We start from the raw sequence: 18,754 nt of genomic DNA on the forward strand, positions 1-18,754 counted from the left end.
ATGTGCTGAGATAGCGAGCGCTGTCTGCGCCCCGCCGGCCCGCGGAGCTCCACGTCTGACGGGACTCCAGATCAGCTCTGAGCTCCTGCAGGAGAGCCGGGCTCCACCAGCACAGACCAGACAGGTGCGGCTCTTAGAAAGGTGGGAGATTTGGCTTCACTGTCAACTTTCTTTATGAGTCATAAAGAAAAAGAATTATTTCACAGCCATTGTTGCTATTGCTTTTCAAAGCTGACATTGATCAGGATCGGTCATCCCTAACAAACAGAACAGCTATAAGTAAAAAAAAAATGCAGGTAAACTAAAACCAGCTGGTGATTATCATAAAACAAACAAGCAGCAGAAACTATTTGTTGTACTTTGGGAAAACATTCATTTTTGCTTCATTTTCTCCTTAAAGACTCCATTTTATCCAAACTTTACACTGTGCAGATTTATTTTAGTCTTTAAAAGGTGGGCACATATTTCTTTTCATTTTCCGTTGCTTATCCAGGAGCGGCTCGCGGTGGCAGCCGGCTGAGGAGGTCCGCCTGGAGATCCCAGGATGTTCCCAGGCTCCCGGGAGACATAAGCCCCCCAGCGTGTCCTGGGTCTGCCCCGGGGGTCTCCTCACAGGTAGTCATGCCTGGAACACCTCCACCAAGAGGAACACCTCCACCGAGAGGAACACCTCCACCGAGAGGAACACCTCCACCAGGAGGAACACCTCCACCGAGAGGAACACCTCCACCGAGAGGAACACCTCCACCGGGAGGAACACCTCCACCGAGAGGAACACCTCCACCGGGAGGAACACCTCCACCGAGAGGAACACCTCCACCGAGAGGAACACCTCCACCGAGAGGAACACCTCTGAACACCGCTGACCTCCTCCACCTGAGGCAGCAACTCACTCCCCACTCGGAGAGAGCAGCAGAGAACCACGGCCTCAGACCTGAAGGTGCTGATGCTCATCCAGACCGCTTCACACTCCCCACGTACACTGGCCTGGCTGTAAACCACCCCATTGCATGATGGGAGGTCACAGCCTGATGAGGCCAGCAGGACCACATCATCTGCAAAGAGCAGAGATTTAGTCCTATGGCCCCCAAACTGGACAGCCTCCACGCCCCACCTGCACCGGGAGACCCCGTCCCTGATCAGAGAGGGGAGGATCAGGTCGCTGGGCCCGGGCCTGACTCAGCACGGAGGGTTTCCCCTCCACGTGCCTCCCCGGCAGTAAAATAAAACTCTTTGCTGTTTGTGCCTGTCAGTACGGCAGCACACGCAGCACCAGGCTCCACATAAATAAAAAATAAAGATTCCTGTTAAAAGCATTTTTGTCCTTTTGCCAGTTCCATAAAGACCAACACTGTGAGGACATTAAGAGAAAATCACTGCAGACAACCTGAAGCTGTTTCCTGAGCAGTCTGTCAGTCCTCTGTGTGACCACACACACACACACACACACACACACACACACTAAACTGCAGACATAAAGGCAGTGGTGGAGCTGCGGCCAAAGGCTAGGCTAGCTGTTTCTAAAAGTTTACAATTTAAAACTTTCACATTTATCAACACCTCAAACAAGAAATACAGGAAAAGTCGCAGATATGATCGTATTTGCTTTAGTTCCTATGCAGTGGAAAATCTGGCAACACTGCTTGTGCATAAATATTCCAGCCCGGTTACCTCAGTTATTTTCAGCGTGTGATGTCAACCAATCAGACGCCACCACGAAAAGCCGAACCAGCCAAAGTTTGCCCTTCAACGCACAGACCAAGACTGTAGGCCGCGTGTCTTTATTAGCATCACACGTTTCTGTAATAATGTGATTCATGTGAGAGTTACGACTGAAAATTTTAGTTTTTTCTCATAAAGTTACAACTTTATTCTTGTAGAATTTCAGAAGTTTTCCTTGCAAATTTGTGACTTTAGAATCTAAGAATTTTCAAGTAATTTTCTCATAAAGAGTTTTTTCTCGTATATTTACGACGATCTTTAATCTCAGAGAATACCCAATTTTTTTCTCGGAAATCTATGACTTTGATCTTGGAAATTAAGATTTTTTTTTTCTCAGAATATAATTCAGTAACTTTGTTTGTCCCTGCAGTGGCTCTAATGTCCCGGCGTATAGCTGCTACATCTAAACCACGACAAGCGAGCGAAACCAAAAAAAAAAAACGTATTTCTGATCATCGGGACGTCAGGTTGTCATTTCGCTGCGTACGGGACGTCCCGAGAGCAGGCAGAGGTCTCAGGTTTTTCAGTCTATCTGTAACTTAAACCTGCTGCTGGGCAGAGGAAGGCTGCTTTGAATCATGGGAAAACTGGACTGGACTGGAGGACGTGTGAATGTGTTGGTGTGATTGTATAAGTGTGATTGTGTGTGTGTGTGTGTGTGTGTGAGAGAGAGAGAGAGAGAGAGAGAGAGAGAATGAGAGAGAGAGTGATTGCATTTGGATGCATATTAGCTTATGTGCAGTTGGAAGCATCCATGTGTGAGAGGAAGTGGAGTGTATATGTCTGTCAGTGTGGCTGTGTGTGTGTGTGTGTGTATGTGTGTGTATATATGTATATGTGTGTGTGTGTGTATGTGTGTGTATATATGCATACGTGTGTTTGTGTGTGTTTGTGTCCTCCTTTTCATCAGTGAGCCGTCAGCCTTGATTGCCTGCTTCACCACAGCGTACTGAACTCCTGCATCACACTCTGCTGTGTGTGTGTGTGTGTGTGTGTGTGTGTGTGTGTGTGAGTGCAAGGTCTCTTACACAACAGGCATTACAGCAGTGATTCAGGTCAGTGTTTGATCCGCAGATCAATACCAGTGATCATCAAACCGTCGTGCCGAGAACACGACTGCATCTTCTGATCTGACGCCGACGATGACGCCTTTCTCTACAGTTTGATTTGATTTTAGTTTTTTATAGCAGTTTCATAAACACACAGGAACGTTTCAGTTAGTTTTCTTTATTTCAGTTAAACTAAAATGTGTGTGTGTGCATCGATCCTGTATTGGTACCGTCAGTCCGATATCCGATCCCTGAATTATGTCGGATCGCTGGCACAAACCTGTTGAACCGGCTTCGCTTTGCTGGCATGAACGTTTTCTAAAATGTCATTTCACCGCCTGGAAAACAGCTCACTGAGGAGTTTCTGTGTCGGTTTGCTCGGAGAGATGAACTCTGGCACAGTTTTACGTGGACGTGGAGGAGCGGGAGGCAGAAAAACAGCCCGAGCTCAGAAAGTTTTGGGAAAGTAAAGGTTAAACAGGAATAACAGCAGCGTAAGACGAGCCATCTGACAGACAGAGGCTGGATCCAGCAAGGAAAACACAAGACTGAGGAGCGCGGGATGAGAGGATGGAGAGAGAGAGAGAGAGAGAGAGAGAGAGAGCAGCCGTATCATATCAGAGGCCACGGGAATATACTGCCCCAACACACACACACACACACACACACATACCAGAGGGATTTCAGGCTGTAATGAGTTTGCACAGCGGCTGTAAGAGACGAAGGTAAACTCCATTTCATGTACATATTCCAGATAATTCCCCGGAGGTGAGGCTGATTTACAGGCGGCTGAATACCTGCTGCTTAACCGTTTGTCCTCCGACTCGCCTGGAGAGCTGAGCTGAGCTGCAGCTGGATCTGTTCTCTGCTCCTCCAGGCCAGATTAAAGCTTAATCCCGACTCCGAAAAGCCTAAATTCCTGCTAAAACGCCGGTTTAGTCGGAGTTATCGGGATAATGAGCAGGACTTTTCAAAATCAAACTCATTTCCAGCCGCAGAGACGAGGATGACGGATGATGAAGATTGTTATCCTCAGACAGGCTTCAGAAGAGAGAACCAACATTGTTCAGAGGCTGAAAGTCACAGGTTTACTCCAGAAGGGATTATTTAGTTTGCCATTTTGCAGGATATTTTTTGAAGGAATGCTAAGCCCAGTTAAAAACATGGATTTTCTTATTTAGTATTATCCGTGAGTTCTGTCTTCATCGTGCACAAAGATGTGAGAGCTAGAAGAGTTTTGATGTGTTGGAGCAGAGCTGGGTGGACGTCTGAAGAGAAACCAGCTTTCCGGAAAATGTCCTGCTCGTTGGAGCTGATCTGCCTTTTCTGCTCTGCTTTGTGCGTTAAACAGTGAAGCATTCTTTGCATTTCCACCAAAAAGAGAGATTTGGTTCCCGAACGGAGAAGTTGGTTCTCAGCTGGAACCAGAAAATATTTGTTCTCATGGGGGAACTGAGTGACTGTTTCTTACTCTACAAAGAAAGAAGGAGACGACCAGCAAGAAAACTTTGTGGTTTGGTTAGTAATGTTTCTGCCGACACTAAACACAGATTCCCTCACAAACACGTCTGCAAATAAAAAAAATAACATAAAAAACAAACAAAAAAATTGTTTGGAGTTTATAATTATCAATCTGAGCGCTGTCAGGCTCAGATCACGTAGGTTAATTATTCCAGCAGGTGTGAAGGTTCATCGATGATGAAATGGTTTCCCTGCAAAAACCGATGGAAACGCGGACCAGTTCCTTAGTTTGCATCTTGGTTCCAAGAATCGTGAAGCGACCCAGTTTGAGAACCAGAAGTTATTTAGTGGAAAAAGCGCTTGAGAGCTACGTCTGATGTTTAACTTGCTAACAACGTGTGAGCTGTGGTTTAAATCCATTCAGGAACCAGAAACTGGTTAAAAAAAACCTGCAATTCTTAACTGAATTATTTTTGACCGGTCATGATTCTGATTATCAGTCTGATTATTATTCTGTAATCAGTGGAGAGTTTTTGCGTGCAGATTCTGGAGCGAGTGGGAAATTTTGGGGATTTTTTTGGACACATTAGATGTGTAAAATACATTATTAGTAGTACAGAGAGTACTAATAAAGTGGTAGTAGATGCAGTAGTCGCAGTAGTAGCTGTGTGAGTGTGTGATCAGTTCTTCAGCTGGGTTACAGTGTCTTTAAAATGTGAGTCAGAGTTTAAATGCAGACCACAGAGGCTGGAAACGCGTCATCAAATTGCATTAGAGAAGCTCACATCTCCTGCTGCTGGCCGTGAGAAGCTGCCAGGGCTTTTCCAGCCGGCTGCCATGTACATGAAGACAGTCAAACTCCGGCTAAATCGTGTTACATAAGCCCACAGCACCGCCCGCTAAATCACTTCTCTGTCACACCCGCTTACAGAGAATTGGCCGGAGAAGTTTGTAAAAACCTGCAGAGCTCAGAGCTGTGCTGCCCAAACTGGGCTCTGGGACCTCCAGGGGACCTTACGGTGGTGCCAGGGGCCCCGGGGAGATAAGGAATGGTTAAAGTTTCCTGTCAATGCACTAGAGACTAGCTGCATTAAACTTCAGGTGTTTGTCTGGTGAGGCTGGTAGAGGCTAAGAAAAGAGTCTGCTGTGGAAAAGAACAGCAACGCAGTGTTATCAAACTTATCTGTAATGTTGCTTGGCACCAAAATAACTTCAATTTCATTTCCATAGCAAATGAAAACTTGAACGTCATGCAAATCAAATATGAAAACACAAAAACAAGTAAGCAAAGACGACACAACTCGATTACATGTTAAAGAAGAGAAGAGAAGGCTGCGCTTCAACAAAATGATCCTCAGTGCAGCTCTAAACACCAAACCCCAAATCCAGCACATCCCACATTTTCAAGTCAAGGAGGACAAAATACTCACATTTCACCTGTTTATCTGGCTCACGTTGTGTCTGAAAAACGTTTATGGCACAAAGCTTTTTCAGCGACGCGGCCTTGTGTTTGGTGTTTGCTGGCGTCGCCGCAGGGTCTTCAGATAAACAGGTTCTGGTGGATTTTGGGAGAAAAACCTTCCCTGCGTTCCAAATCTCATACTTATACTTTTTACTTTTAGTAGGTACTGCAGCTGCCCTTACAAAGTATGTAGTTTAGTATGAAATATGCATGCATATGCATACTATTGGGACACACTACATACATCGTCCCTGACCTCCGGCCCTCTCACTCACTTCCTCCTCCGTCCGTAGCGGCAAATTTGAATGTTGTTGTCAAAATGCCGGTGCTGTTTCATACTGCGCTGTCCTTTGTCTGATTTCTGATCTTCTGTCTTCCTGTCGCTTCTGCTGTCACTGAGTGAGTTTTGTGCGATATGTGTGTTTTGTTGTCGTCCGTATGTGGGCGTGGCTTGTACACACAACTCAGTCAGTGCGATGTAATGTCCGCTGCACAAAGGATTGTGGGTCAGAATGGCCAGAGCAGCATGCTGACATGCAGACTGTGAAATCTGAGCGGATATAGTAGAACATCCTGGTACTCTTGGCATACTGCATCTGACATACTATGTATTGGGACATACTAAATCTTTTTTTCCCTACTAAATAGTATGGTAGTATGGGTATTGGAGCGCAGGGATTGTTTTGTTTTGGTCTGCTGAGGCTCTGTCCGTGGTGCTGAAGGCGGAGGGCTGGAGCTCCTGTCCTTCCTCTGCTTCTGTCTCTACAATGTGTGAGTTTGACTCTGCTGACTGTATCTGGTCACTGTTTGTCTCACACACACTCCTCTGCTGAAGGTGGAGGTGTGTGTGTGTGTGTGTCAGACTCAGACGAACCCTGGGTCACAAACCCCACAGCCAATCAGCCGCCAGCTGATGGGACGCTGCTCTGCGTATCATTAGCAGCAGCTCCGCCGGTCGCTTTGAGTGTTTTATTAAAAGAAAAAAAAAAAGACCCAGACCAACAGGAAACAGCTGTTTCATGTCAACAATATAAATGTAACTAAGAGATTCATTGAAAAAAAAAAATCTTGGTTTGATTGTTAAATACAGCTAAATATCCAGGCCTGTGGCGGGACGTCCTGGTTGTGTGAACAGAGCTCTGGTGACTGTGCCAGCAGGCGGGGAGGTGGGCGGGGCCTATTAGCATATTCATAGATCTGTGCATTTTTAATGAGGCCAAGATTTCTAGTTACATTTAAAGCACTGAGGGATGTTTCTTCATGGAAAAACTTCTAAATATGTACTACTGATGATCAGAGATTATTTTAGGGTCTTAATAAACGAGTGGAGGACATGAAGCGTCACACTAACGCTACGAGCTGAACAAATGAAGCTGGGCTTATCATCTGCCTCCCACATTTTCACCGTTATCTTTGTATTTCTTGGAGTTATATTTAAGGCACAGAGGGACGGGACACAGAGGGAAACGCCCTCTGTATGCGTCATGTTGATGAACACTTCAGATTATTTTTACGGCTTTAATAAACGACTGGAGGGGAACTTTAAGAATCTGGGGCTCGGGATTACATAAATCACTGATAAACTCTTTTACGATCCCTCCCCGTCTGGTTTCAACCTGAAACACGTCACATGACAGCGGCGGCGGCGGCGGCTGCGGCGCCCCAGGTGACAGCGATGTGCTGCGTGCACCGTGACAACATTAACCTACATTTTCACTGACCCGTGGTCACATTAACACTGTTCCAACCAGCAGGAAGCATCTGACAGGCCGCTCGCACTACACACACTCACACACACACACACACACTCACTCTCTACATGTCATGTTCACACTCTCTCACACACACACACACACACTGTCTCTCTCAATTCCATTCAGAAAAGGTTTTATTGGCACGAAAGGCTCAAACTGCTGCTGCCAAAACAAATCAAACTGCCAGTTTGACACAAAGCTGAAATATAATTGAAAAAATTGATTTGGATAGAAAAGAACTGTTGCATTAGAAATAAAGTAGAACTCTCTGCCTATCACTTAGATTTTGCTGTTTGTTTTGCACACAGAGGGAATGAACAGACAGAATGAGAGAAACTGATAAAATAATGCAGAGAAAACATGAACGTGTGTGGATGTTGTGCAGAATCCCAATCATCGTCTGTTCTTCTTTCTCTTGTAAACATTTCTCTGGACAACAGGCCTCTTCAATACTTTTATTTTTTCTGTAATTAACTTGATTTAGTCTTTTATTCTCCTCTCTGTGTGTTTATCTGCTGGTGTTTGAGCTCCGCTGGCTCTTCGGCTCGTGCCGACTGTAAATCATTTTGAAAACAGGTTTTGAAAAGAGCTGCTCAAATTAAACAAATTTATTATTGACATGAGCTTAATACAGTGTGTTTGCATGAATATTATCCATGTGACAAGGGCGATAAACCGTCTCTCTCTCCGACTCTCAATACACACACACACACACACACAAGCACAAGTGTTAATTAAGCTGTCAGCTTCTGATAAAGAGCCAGTTATACAGTGCTCTGTGTGTGTGAGTGTGTGTGTGTGTGTGTTTCTATATATATGTTGTGAGAACCAGCTAGTGAGAAACTGCCATCCTAGTGAGAACAATTCAGATTGCCGCTGGTTAACACCAAGGAAAAATGCTAATTTGGGTTTATTGAATAAAGTTAGGATTAAGACTAGGATTAGGCATAAATTGCTATTAAAATTAGGGAAAGGATGTAGAGAATGAAAGCAAGTCAATACAATTTGCCCACAAAGAGAGCAAACCAACGTGTGTGTGTGTGTGTGTGTGTGTGTGTGTGTGTGTGTGTGTGTGTGCGGTCTGTTTGGATAAGATAACGGCATTAACACAGATGACGGATGAGATGCAGGCGAACGTTTCTCCCGCGCTGAATGAAATCTGCACGATCACATCTCATCGCTCCAAAAACACAAAATTATAATCAAAATAAAAATCACTACAGACGTCGTCATGGAAACGCATTCAGCCACGTTTCGCAGATTGCTATTGATTTGTCAGCTTGTCGTCTCTCTTGTAAAATCCGTGGTGTTTCCAAACTTTGGATCTGTACTTGTCTGGTGTGTGTGTTTGTTCCTCAACACAGGTGTGTGTGTTGTGTGTGTGTGTTGTGTCGCCCCTAACCCTCGCTGCTCAGCTCCTCAACGTAACGCAGGAGAAACACTCCGTCCTGTCAAAGTACTGGATGGGTCATGTTTCTAAATAAAGGCAGAGAACATCTAATAATTAAATGGATCAGATTTGATCGATGCAAAGACAAAAAAACCGATGCATCTTGGGATTTCATCACAAAATTGTATCTATTCACATCTGAACTCACATTGTGCCCACGCATGTCCGTGTATCAATACAAATCAGTTAATCTTCCCATCCATAATGTTAATTTTTTTTTTTTTAAACTGAGGTTCGGGCTGTGAGAATGAGAAGCTCCAGAGAGAGGAAAGGCTCCAGAGCCAGACTCTGTAAATCCTGACGGGTTCAGAGTCTCTGAGGAGCTTCTCATGTCAGGATGAAGACTGAAGGCTGTTAGAAATACACCTCTCGTCGTCCTCAGTGCAGTTTTACAGAAACGATGTCGTGGATTCAGATCAGCGGTTCACTTTCTTCTCACCAGCGGGTTTTTATTCTCCCAGCTTGGCGCTTCGCTCAGCTTCCACAGATCTGCACCTGTTGACCCAAACACTTTTACTTTGTTCTTCATCACAAACACGTCGACAACAAGCCCAGCCTCGGGCCACATCCACTGCCTTACTGCTGCGTTCAGGTCATGCTGGGATTTTGTAGCTTCGGGTTGAAGGCATTCTTTAAATTCAGCTTTTTTTGTATTTTCACTTTCCTCTGCAAGTGTAAGCAGATAAAAGAGAACGGAGAGAGTCGCAGGATTACTCTGGTTTTCCACTTATCAGACTGTTGGAGCACAGGAAGACAAGTTGTTTTAACCTGCTTAATCCCACTGCTCTGGATTTTGGTATGCAAGTAAACATAACAACACAGCTGCAGTGTGTGTGTGTGTGTGTGTGTGTGTGTGTGTGTGTGTGTTTACTGTGTTTATCCTGTCAGTTTCCTTATCCGCTCTTTTCCTGCACATGCTCACATGGAAAAAGCTGTTCAGGGTTCCCATGGCGACAGTGATCGGGTTTCTCCTGCAGAAACTGGTTTGGGCAGAACGGGCGTTGCGAAGAGATTTCTAGCGTTGCCATAGAAACTCCTAGCAGCCATATCTTTGAAGAACCATTTGAATAACTTTATTGACACTGGTGACAGAACAAGCACCTGGCCGTTTGTTGTTGTCAAAAACTTTGGACTCTCTGCTGCCCTCTAGTGGATTTACTGCTGAACATCCATTCCTATGTAAAGGACACACAGAAGCGTGCGGCCAGTGACGGCTGCATCATTTGAAACGGACATATTTATTTCTTTTTATACGTAAAGGGAGAAGAAATGAGCCTTGATCCTAATTAGCTGCACTGCAGTTAAAGTTATTGAAAACTGTTCTGGCAAAGTCACAGAACAGCTAAACAACAGACCAGGTGAGACCCAGCTACTCCTCTGCTGACGCCGTGACATCACTGAGAGCTGGAGCGGTTGTCTTGGCAACGGCGACCACTTAAAAGCATTTGCTGTGAACCAAGGGACCACGCCTCTTCTACCCAATTCAACTTCTATGCTTCATCCAGCAGAAATCTACCTGTGTTGACCGGCTTTCTCTTAATCCACTGACCGGATGATGGAAACCGGCTTTCTGTTCAGGAGGAAACACATCATACATGGAGAATACCCTGATTACTTAGGTCTCGTTCAGACTGCAAGCCCAAATCTGTTATTTTGTCATATCCAGATTGTATCCAGATATCTGGACACTTCAACCCGTGCAGCTAGGTTGGTGATGTCTGAAATCCGATCTCATCCCTTGCAGATACACCGTGTGGACAGTCTGTGTTAAAGATCTGATTTGAGAATGAAATCCGATTTGCCTGCAGTCTGAACACGGCCTGAGGGGGCTGTTAACACGGTGAGGATGTGGGATCAGTCGGGATATCTGCTGTGTTGCTTTACGGCACAAAACAGGAAAACACTGTCCTTCTCTGTCCTTCCAGAGCAAACGGAGCTAAAGCCTTCAGAGTTTCTGGAAAAATCTCTTCCAACATGTTGATCCTGTCTGGGGAGGGGCAGGAGGGGCAGGAGGGGCAGGAGGCAGCGTGGGGGAGCTTGTGGAGATGAGGCAGCACCGTGTCTCAGTATGATGTCATTATAATGTGGACAGAGCAGCTCGTGCGCTGAGGTCGATCAGCACAGATTCATGTCTGTTCCTGTATGGAGGAAATGTTGCTCTGACGACGGCCTGATCAATACCAGACGCACCACAAGGAACTCAGTGCAGATGCAGCCGTGATGGCGGATTACTGTGCACGCCTGTTACACAGCTGCAAATGATGATCACTCTCACTGTTGATTTATCTAATGATGTTTCTAAAAAATAATGACTGAATCACTGAGTGTATGAAGTGTGAAAACTAAAGCCAAAGTCTGACAGGAAGTGATCAAAGCCCAAGAGAAAAGAGTTTTACGCTCTCGCTCGTTTCTCTCCTCTGAATAAACTAAAGAGCTCAGCAGCTCCACGTCGCACCGGCACACCTGGGATTCGACAACGAGCGCACACAGAAATCCACTTACGTTTAATTTTCAACAGACTTTCAACAGCTCCACATTAGCTGGCAGGTTTTATTTTTAATACAAATGAATGTGTAGAAGAAGTCCCACAATTCACAACACAGATAATCTCTGCTGGTAAGCTAGCCGAGTCGCTGGGCTCTGAATCGATCCCCGACATTTTGACTCGCCGGTGGACTGAACATCGTCATGTAGCTCATAGCAGCCATTTCACTGGAGTCAGAGCATTTTTTTAAACTGGACCTCACTGTAGAAAATGACCTCTAGTGACCTCTAGGAGAATCACAGCCTCATCAAACTTTACAGACACAAACTAGAGGAGGATTCAAAAAACTAAAATACTGCGATCGTATCTAATCCGGAGATAAACACATCATCCCAAATCATTTTGCTGAATGCAGCAAATGAACAATATGTCCCACCACAACTGAGTTCTCTGTGTTTAACCCAGGGCAAGGCTCAGCCCCTACACACACACACACACACACACACACAGCAGTCTACACACAGCTCTGTTCGTGTCAGTGAAGGAAAAGCTTTTTAACAAGAGGCATAAAACCAAACGTGTGAATCTCCACCCGGACAGAATCACAGATACAACTGACTGACATTTCTGTGACAATGGAAGAGATGGACCCAGTTTAAACACACACACACACACACACACACACACACAAACAAACACACACACACACACACACACACACACACACACACACACACACACACATGCACAGCAGCTGGATCCAACAAGGAAAATACAGTCGACTTTTGAACCCTGACAGCCAAGCATCACATTTATTTATTCATTCAATTTATTGTCTGTGTGTGTGTGTGTGTGTGTGTGTGTGTGTGTGTGTGTGTGTGTGTGTGTGTGTTCTGGAGAAAGCAACACTTTAGCACAGCATTTGTGTGTGTAGAAGACCAGTTTAGAGCCGTTTCACTGGCCTCCGTGTGATTTTTTTTTTTTTTTTTTTGTATGTAATCAGCAGTGATTTTGCATGTAATTCTAAGAGCGGTATCCTCGGTGGCACCAGCACAGCGCACACAGCAGGACAGAGCGCCTGATCGACTGAGATGTCATCAGGGAGGAGGAAGAGCTGCGTTCCTGCCTCCTGCCCCAACACGCCTCTGTGATGACAAACAGAGATGTGTGCTGCCTGCACAAATCAATGAGCACTAATTCACAATAATAAAATGAGTAATAAAACTGTTGAGCATTTGTGAACCCAGACTTGCGCTACATAAACTGTAATACTGTCAACTGCTGTAATTTTTACCAGATACCATCATTACCTCATATTCTCTCTATTTGAACAAACCTGTTCAGGCTTCTTGTTTGTGTTTATCATTTATCTTCCTCGCTCCACTCATCAGTCCAGATTAGACGTGACTGCTCGACGGTCAAAATATCTTTCTTTTCAAAGGAACCATTTCATTTTTGTCATGTTTCAGCCATGTACTGCACTTATACTTCACTTTTCTAAAGCATACATTAATTTATAGATGCCTTAATGTGCTTTTCTTGCCCCCCAACCAACCATTTGATTCTGTTCATTTCCTCACTACATGGGAAGGATTTGCAGACTTAAAACCTGCTTGTATAACCCAGACACACGTATTTAAAAAGTCTGCAGCCACTATTTACACCTTAATAACTTACTCTTGTGTGCTTTACTGCCAATATCATTATTTTCAACACAGACAGAAGGCAGCATAAGACCAGGGGAATCTTGCCATAGACGTTAAACCCGGTAAAGATGGAGAAAGAGGTAACAAGCTAATCTGTTAGATTAGTGATTGTAATCCGATTACTGAAACTTCAACAGTGACACTTGACATTCTGCAACAGGATAAGTGAAACATCTCCCAACACCAGTTACTCCTGCCTGAGTCCCATTATCCCCTGCTGCAACACGGATTCAATGGGCTAATTCAGTCAGATGACAAGTTTCATCCATTCTTTTCAATAGGTACCGAAGCTCACATCACACAAGCATTCAAGACTAACATACTGTGATCAATGGCAGCAGTCCACTGGTATCATTAAAGACTCTGAAAAACTGACAGTCAGCCTTGATTCCAACACCTGCGAGATCACGCCCGCCGCGTTCCGCCTGCTCTCGCACGCAAAGCGCAGTGAACCGAACTCCGTTGAAAAATCAGGCTGTTTTATGTTTCCTTGAGTACCGGCAGTGATACACACTTGGCTAAATACGGCTCGAAACGGTTTTCGAATCGTTCGAAGCCGGTTGTTGATTCGGCATAAATATCATCCACCAAGCGGCACCTGCTTTCGACAAAATCTAGACTTTTGCAGTTGGTCGGCAAGGCTCCACTGTGGGTCTTGACGTGATAAGTCTGTAGGAATAAGGAGTGGGCCAACTATAAAATCCATTTTTCCTACAAATAATTGCTGTGTAATTGATTCTATGTATGCCGCATGAAAGAGGGGCTCCAAGTGATTCAAAAACAATATTAAAACTTATTCAACACGATATGTCGCTTTGCCGATAACGATGAGAACAATAAATAGCGAGAGTTTTGAATGGGATTCAGCGCCTCGGTCTCCAAACAGGAAAGCAACAGTTTCCAGGTCCTATAGGAAAGCATACGGACAGAAGTGCCGGCACTCACCGTTGCGGCGGTCGGGGCGGGAACCTCGAGCTCCACCAGCCGGTAGGCATCTGCCGCCGAGCCGTTCCACGCGTGAGACAGCGCCAGCGTGTCCGTGATCCGCGTGCAGTTCGGGTCGTAGTCCGGGCACGAGATGCTCTTCCTCGCGGATCGCAGTGCGCTCTTCCCGCTGCTCATCATCATCATCATCACCAACCTCCTGCCTCGCTCCTCCTCACGCGCACTGAGAGAGAGAGAGAGAGAGAGAGAGAGAGAGAGAGAGAGATTCAGCTAAAAAAAAAAAAAAAGAAAAAAGGTTTACGACGGCGTATTGGGGCCATTATAGGAAAACCCATACAGAGCTGGAGGACTGGGGGTAAGACTATGAGGAAAAAAGAACTTGAAAAAACTCGAAAATTCTGGGACCATGAAGTCACAAATTTACAAGAAAATAACTGAAAAATGTCTCTTCAAAGTCTGTTTTTTTCTTGTAAATTTGTGACTCTACAACCTCAGAAATTTTCTTGTAAATTTACAACTTTAATCTCAGAATTTTTCAGTTTTGTTATGAGAACATTACCCCAGCTCCATGGCTCCATAATACCCCCCACTTGGTTAAGGTTAGGGTTAGGTGTAAAAACTACTTGGTTAAGGTTAGGGAAAGGTTGGTTTAGGCACTAAAACGTAAACTGGACATGGTCTTGGTCACAAATGAAAGCTCGAGTCTTGGCATCCCGTGGTTTTCCCACCCAGGAGTGTCTCGTTCTTTACACCGCGCCCCCTTCCCTCGCCTCTCATCCCAACGCTGAAGGCTGTGGCGTCAGTGTCAGAGAAGCAGTGTGACAGAGGACGTCCCCTCGCTGCTCACAGCCATCAAGACTCATGACGTCCATCACTCCGAAAAACTCTTCTGCCTGATCCGGCTTCACGAGCCACAGCAGGAAACGAACGGTGAGACTCCTGCAGCCTCGGCAAACGCTCCTCTGCTTCTGATTTATCTGCATAATGAGCGAGATCCTTGCTCTAAAGAAGCAGAGCAGCTGTTTTCCATTTGAACAGTAAAATATCTAAAGTCCCACAAACTCTGTGCACACCAGAGAAACACAACTTAGATTGGTTCTACATTTTCCCCTTCAGCTCACACCTTGTTGGCCTTTTCTAATCAGCCAAGAGTCCTTTTTTTTTCATCTCATCAGATCATCGCTCAGCTGTAAGAACATTTTTCTGCCCTATTATGATAAAGTCAGATTCTCTTCTGTAGTTTTAAAACAGATTAAAGACGTCATTTCACCCTCACATCTCTGCTGTGTCTCCCATGCAGCTCAGGGTCTTTTTTACAGCCACTTCATTAGCAAATATATTTATTACCATACATTTAAACATCACCGAAACAGCTGTAAATACGCAAAATCTGCACCAGTTCAGACCATAGGTGCAACATGAAGCTTCATTTATTTTTGAAATTCCACCCAGAACACACAGAGTGAAGCAGACATCACTAAACATCTTTCTTGCCTCATTTTAGGCTAATTAGCAATGAGAGAATAATATCAAATGATTATTCTCCCTTTGCTAATCAGCCTTAAACTACTCAGTGGATTTTTATTTTCATCTGTAAATGTTGTCATGATACTCTGCCTGTTGCTCAGCAATAGGAAAAGTCCACAAATCATTTTTTTATGCAAACATTTCAACACCACGATGCAAAAAATCCATCATCAGTCGTCCTGGTCCTGCAGCAGCAGAGCGGTGGTCCCAGTCAAAAGCTGCTCAGTGTGGAAAATAAAAACTGAGTTTCTGTTCAGTTAAAGTACTGATGTAGTAATGTAGAGGTTTTCAGACGGTGCCCGAGGAGCCTCCTCAGTGAAATGCCTCCTCGCCCAGTTTAAGCTTCCTCGTTTTGCTGGAGAGGATCTGAGCAGCGTTGCTGACCTCTGACCTCTGACCTCATTTTTATAATTAGGAGAATAGCTTTGCTGTCAGCTTTGATTTTTTTCCCCTCTAATTTTCAGGCAACTTTGGCATTTTTTTCTGGTCAGTTCTCTTGCTTTATTTATTTATTTATTCATTTGTACTAATGCTGCAGTCAATTTTTGCTTTTTTTTTTTTTTTTTTTACTAATGTTCCATTCAATTTTTAAAAATTTTTCTACATTTTTTACATTTTTTAATTTTTTTTTTTTTGTTGTTGTTGATTTGCTTTTTTCCCTGCATGTTTTCAAAATCGAATGGTGTGTGAGGGCCACTTTAGAGGGGAAAAAATTACAGGCCAAGGGATGGGGGGTATGAGCAAAAACTTTTGACGTGAAACTTTTACCAGGACAAACAACTGGGAAAAACATTTTTGAAAGTTATAAAACTAAAACAAACCGCAGCAGCAACATCAAACATCCGGAAACACGATGGAGAAAAACTCGAAACACAATCTAACCGTCTGACTGTGTCGTTCCTCTGAAACTCACCTGAAACAGCCTCCGGATCTGGCTGGCAGGGCTTCGGTGCCTTGCTCAAGGGCACTGGGGCAGCAGACAGGTGCTTCCTGGTGTGACGGCACCCAGGTGGACAGAACTCCCTGCTTCCTCTGAGGAAACTCAATACACCTGGAAAAGGTAGCCGACGCCGACCGATAGAGATCCAGTTGCCAAAACCTGGGAATCGAACTCGCACCCGCTACAAAGCGCCAGGCCGCCGCGATCGCCTCCACCGCCCCGAAAACTCACACGCTTGACGATCTTGATCCGTGGAGCCTCAGCTGTACGCATTGGGTTTGCTTACAGAGCAGGATCGCAGGGAACTGAAGCCCAGAGCTGCAGATCGACACAGGTGGATGTATTTATAAGGGGGAAACAACACACACACACACACACACACACACACACACACACACACACACACACACACAAACAGACACTCACACACACACACACACACACACACACACAGCAGATTGAGCAGTGGTTGTGGCACACTTTCTGTGCAGGATGTAGGTCATTAGGTTAGCACTCTCATGAAAAGTCATTACGTTGATTATCTGCTGACCTGCTGCGACTCAATTCACTTTCCCATGAGGGGAAATTAAGATGCGACGCGGCTAAAAGCCTAAAGTGGACGAGCAAAGGTGAAAAAAGATTTCCCTCGTTCCTTTCTCATTTTCTTTCTGCGTGGGTGTGAGTTGGGCGTGTTGGCGGGCGGCGGCGGCTCTCGGCACCTTCAGCCTGACCGGGGCCAAATTTCATTTTGTGGCTTTTTTTTTTATCATTATAATGGAGAGCGAAGATCAAGCAAAAATCCCCAGAAATGTGTTTAGAGGTCAAACATCATTCAGGGTCAGGGCCAATGTTCCCTTTAAGCTGATGACCTACAACTAATTCTTCATCACATTGACCCAGCAACACGGGTCAGACTCCGGGTGCAGGGCTGGACGCAAAAAAATCCAGATGCAGCGATTTTATCCTCGGCCTGTCGCATTTCCTGCCTTCAGTCTTCTCTCTGTACTTAAACTAACCATTGCTCAGTTTAATGTCCTCTCATGAGCATATATGTCTTTTATTATCTTGTGTGTTATCAAACTATTGCACTTTAATAGCGCTCAAGGAGTGGCCTCATGGAGCTTTTTGAACACCATCTAGTGGCTGTTCACATCCACAGCTGCACACAGACTCCAGTTATAACACTAAAGTGTTTCATAACCTTCGCCAAGGCGGTCATGATCATTTTGCATCATCATTAGATCCCACAGGGGGATTTGTGTTACAGAGTTTGTGACCAATAGAATGAAAAACCAGGTTAGTGTCCATCAGTTGAGCTGAAGAAATGTTTTTGTTTTTTTCTTCCACTCCATCTCGTCATATGACAGGCAAACATTCAGTAAGTTCAAGCATTCAGTAAACTCATCATCAAGACAGTGATGGTGGCCTCCATAGGGGGCGCCGGCAAGCGTCCGCTCTGCTTGTCCCACACACAGGGCAGGGACGCTGCTTCACCTCAGGGAGCTCAGATGGAGTCCTGATCTGCTCGGGAGCTTTCACTCCGTCTCCTTCCTTCTTACCTGGAGAATCCTCCATTAGAACAGCAGCCCACCAAGGTGTGACACACCTGGCTGTTAGAGGGGACGGGAGACGGCCTCTGATTGGTTTACTGCATGTTACGCCCAAAACACAGCCAGGATTCATGAAGAGACTCAGTCCAAGCCTTTACAGCCAGGAGCCTGGAGCAAACAGCCTTTAGTCCAGCAGCAGCTCTGCAGAGCAGGAGAGCAGAGACCAGGGAATTTTCATTTATTTACACACAGCAGGGCATTCCAATAAATGGATCCTCTTAAAATCACACTGACTCACAAATAAGAATATAATTTGTTTTCTAGCACCAAAAGATGACGGAGAAAATAAATTCTTTGGTCTTTTTGAGGACAAATTTGATGTGCTCTTTCCAAGATGATGACCAAAAATATCTTCATGTAGCTGAAAAAAAACTGAGATCAGGCGAGACAGGACGACGACTTTCAACAAAAACTAAACAACACTGAGAAGACTGTTCTGGCTGTTTTTACAGCAAGCAATTAAACATTATTAAACATTATTAAACATTATTAAACATTACTGAATGCTGACAGCCTCGCTCTGAGGCTTCAGCAGGTTTCATTACAGCGAGTCTCAAACCAAAACCACGTCTGGAACACATTTTAACAGACATGTTATTTGTGTGTGTGTGTGTGTGTGTGTGTGTGAGAGAGAGAGCGGCAG

The 18,754-nt window shown here is 44.9% G+C and overlaps 1 protein-coding gene across 1 annotated transcript in view; it reads right to left on the reverse strand.

Moving 5' to 3' along the window:
- opn4a (opsin 4a (melanopsin)) overlaps positions 1–14,101 on the reverse strand; it is a 45,265-nt gene extending 31,164 nt beyond the window's left edge. Inside the window, exon 1 of the mRNA XM_030071259.1 lies at positions 14,035–14,101. The gene's annotated coding sequence lies outside the window, so the exon portion shown is untranslated. The remainder of the gene's footprint in view (positions 1–14,034) is intronic.
- Positions 14,102–18,754: the final 4,653 nt, after the last annotated feature.

This window comes from Myripristis murdjan, chromosome 15 (genome assembly GCF_902150065.1).
Source record: "Myripristis murdjan chromosome 15, fMyrMur1.1, whole genome shotgun sequence".
NCBI lineage: Eukaryota > Metazoa > Chordata > Actinopteri > Holocentriformes > Holocentridae > Myripristis > Myripristis murdjan.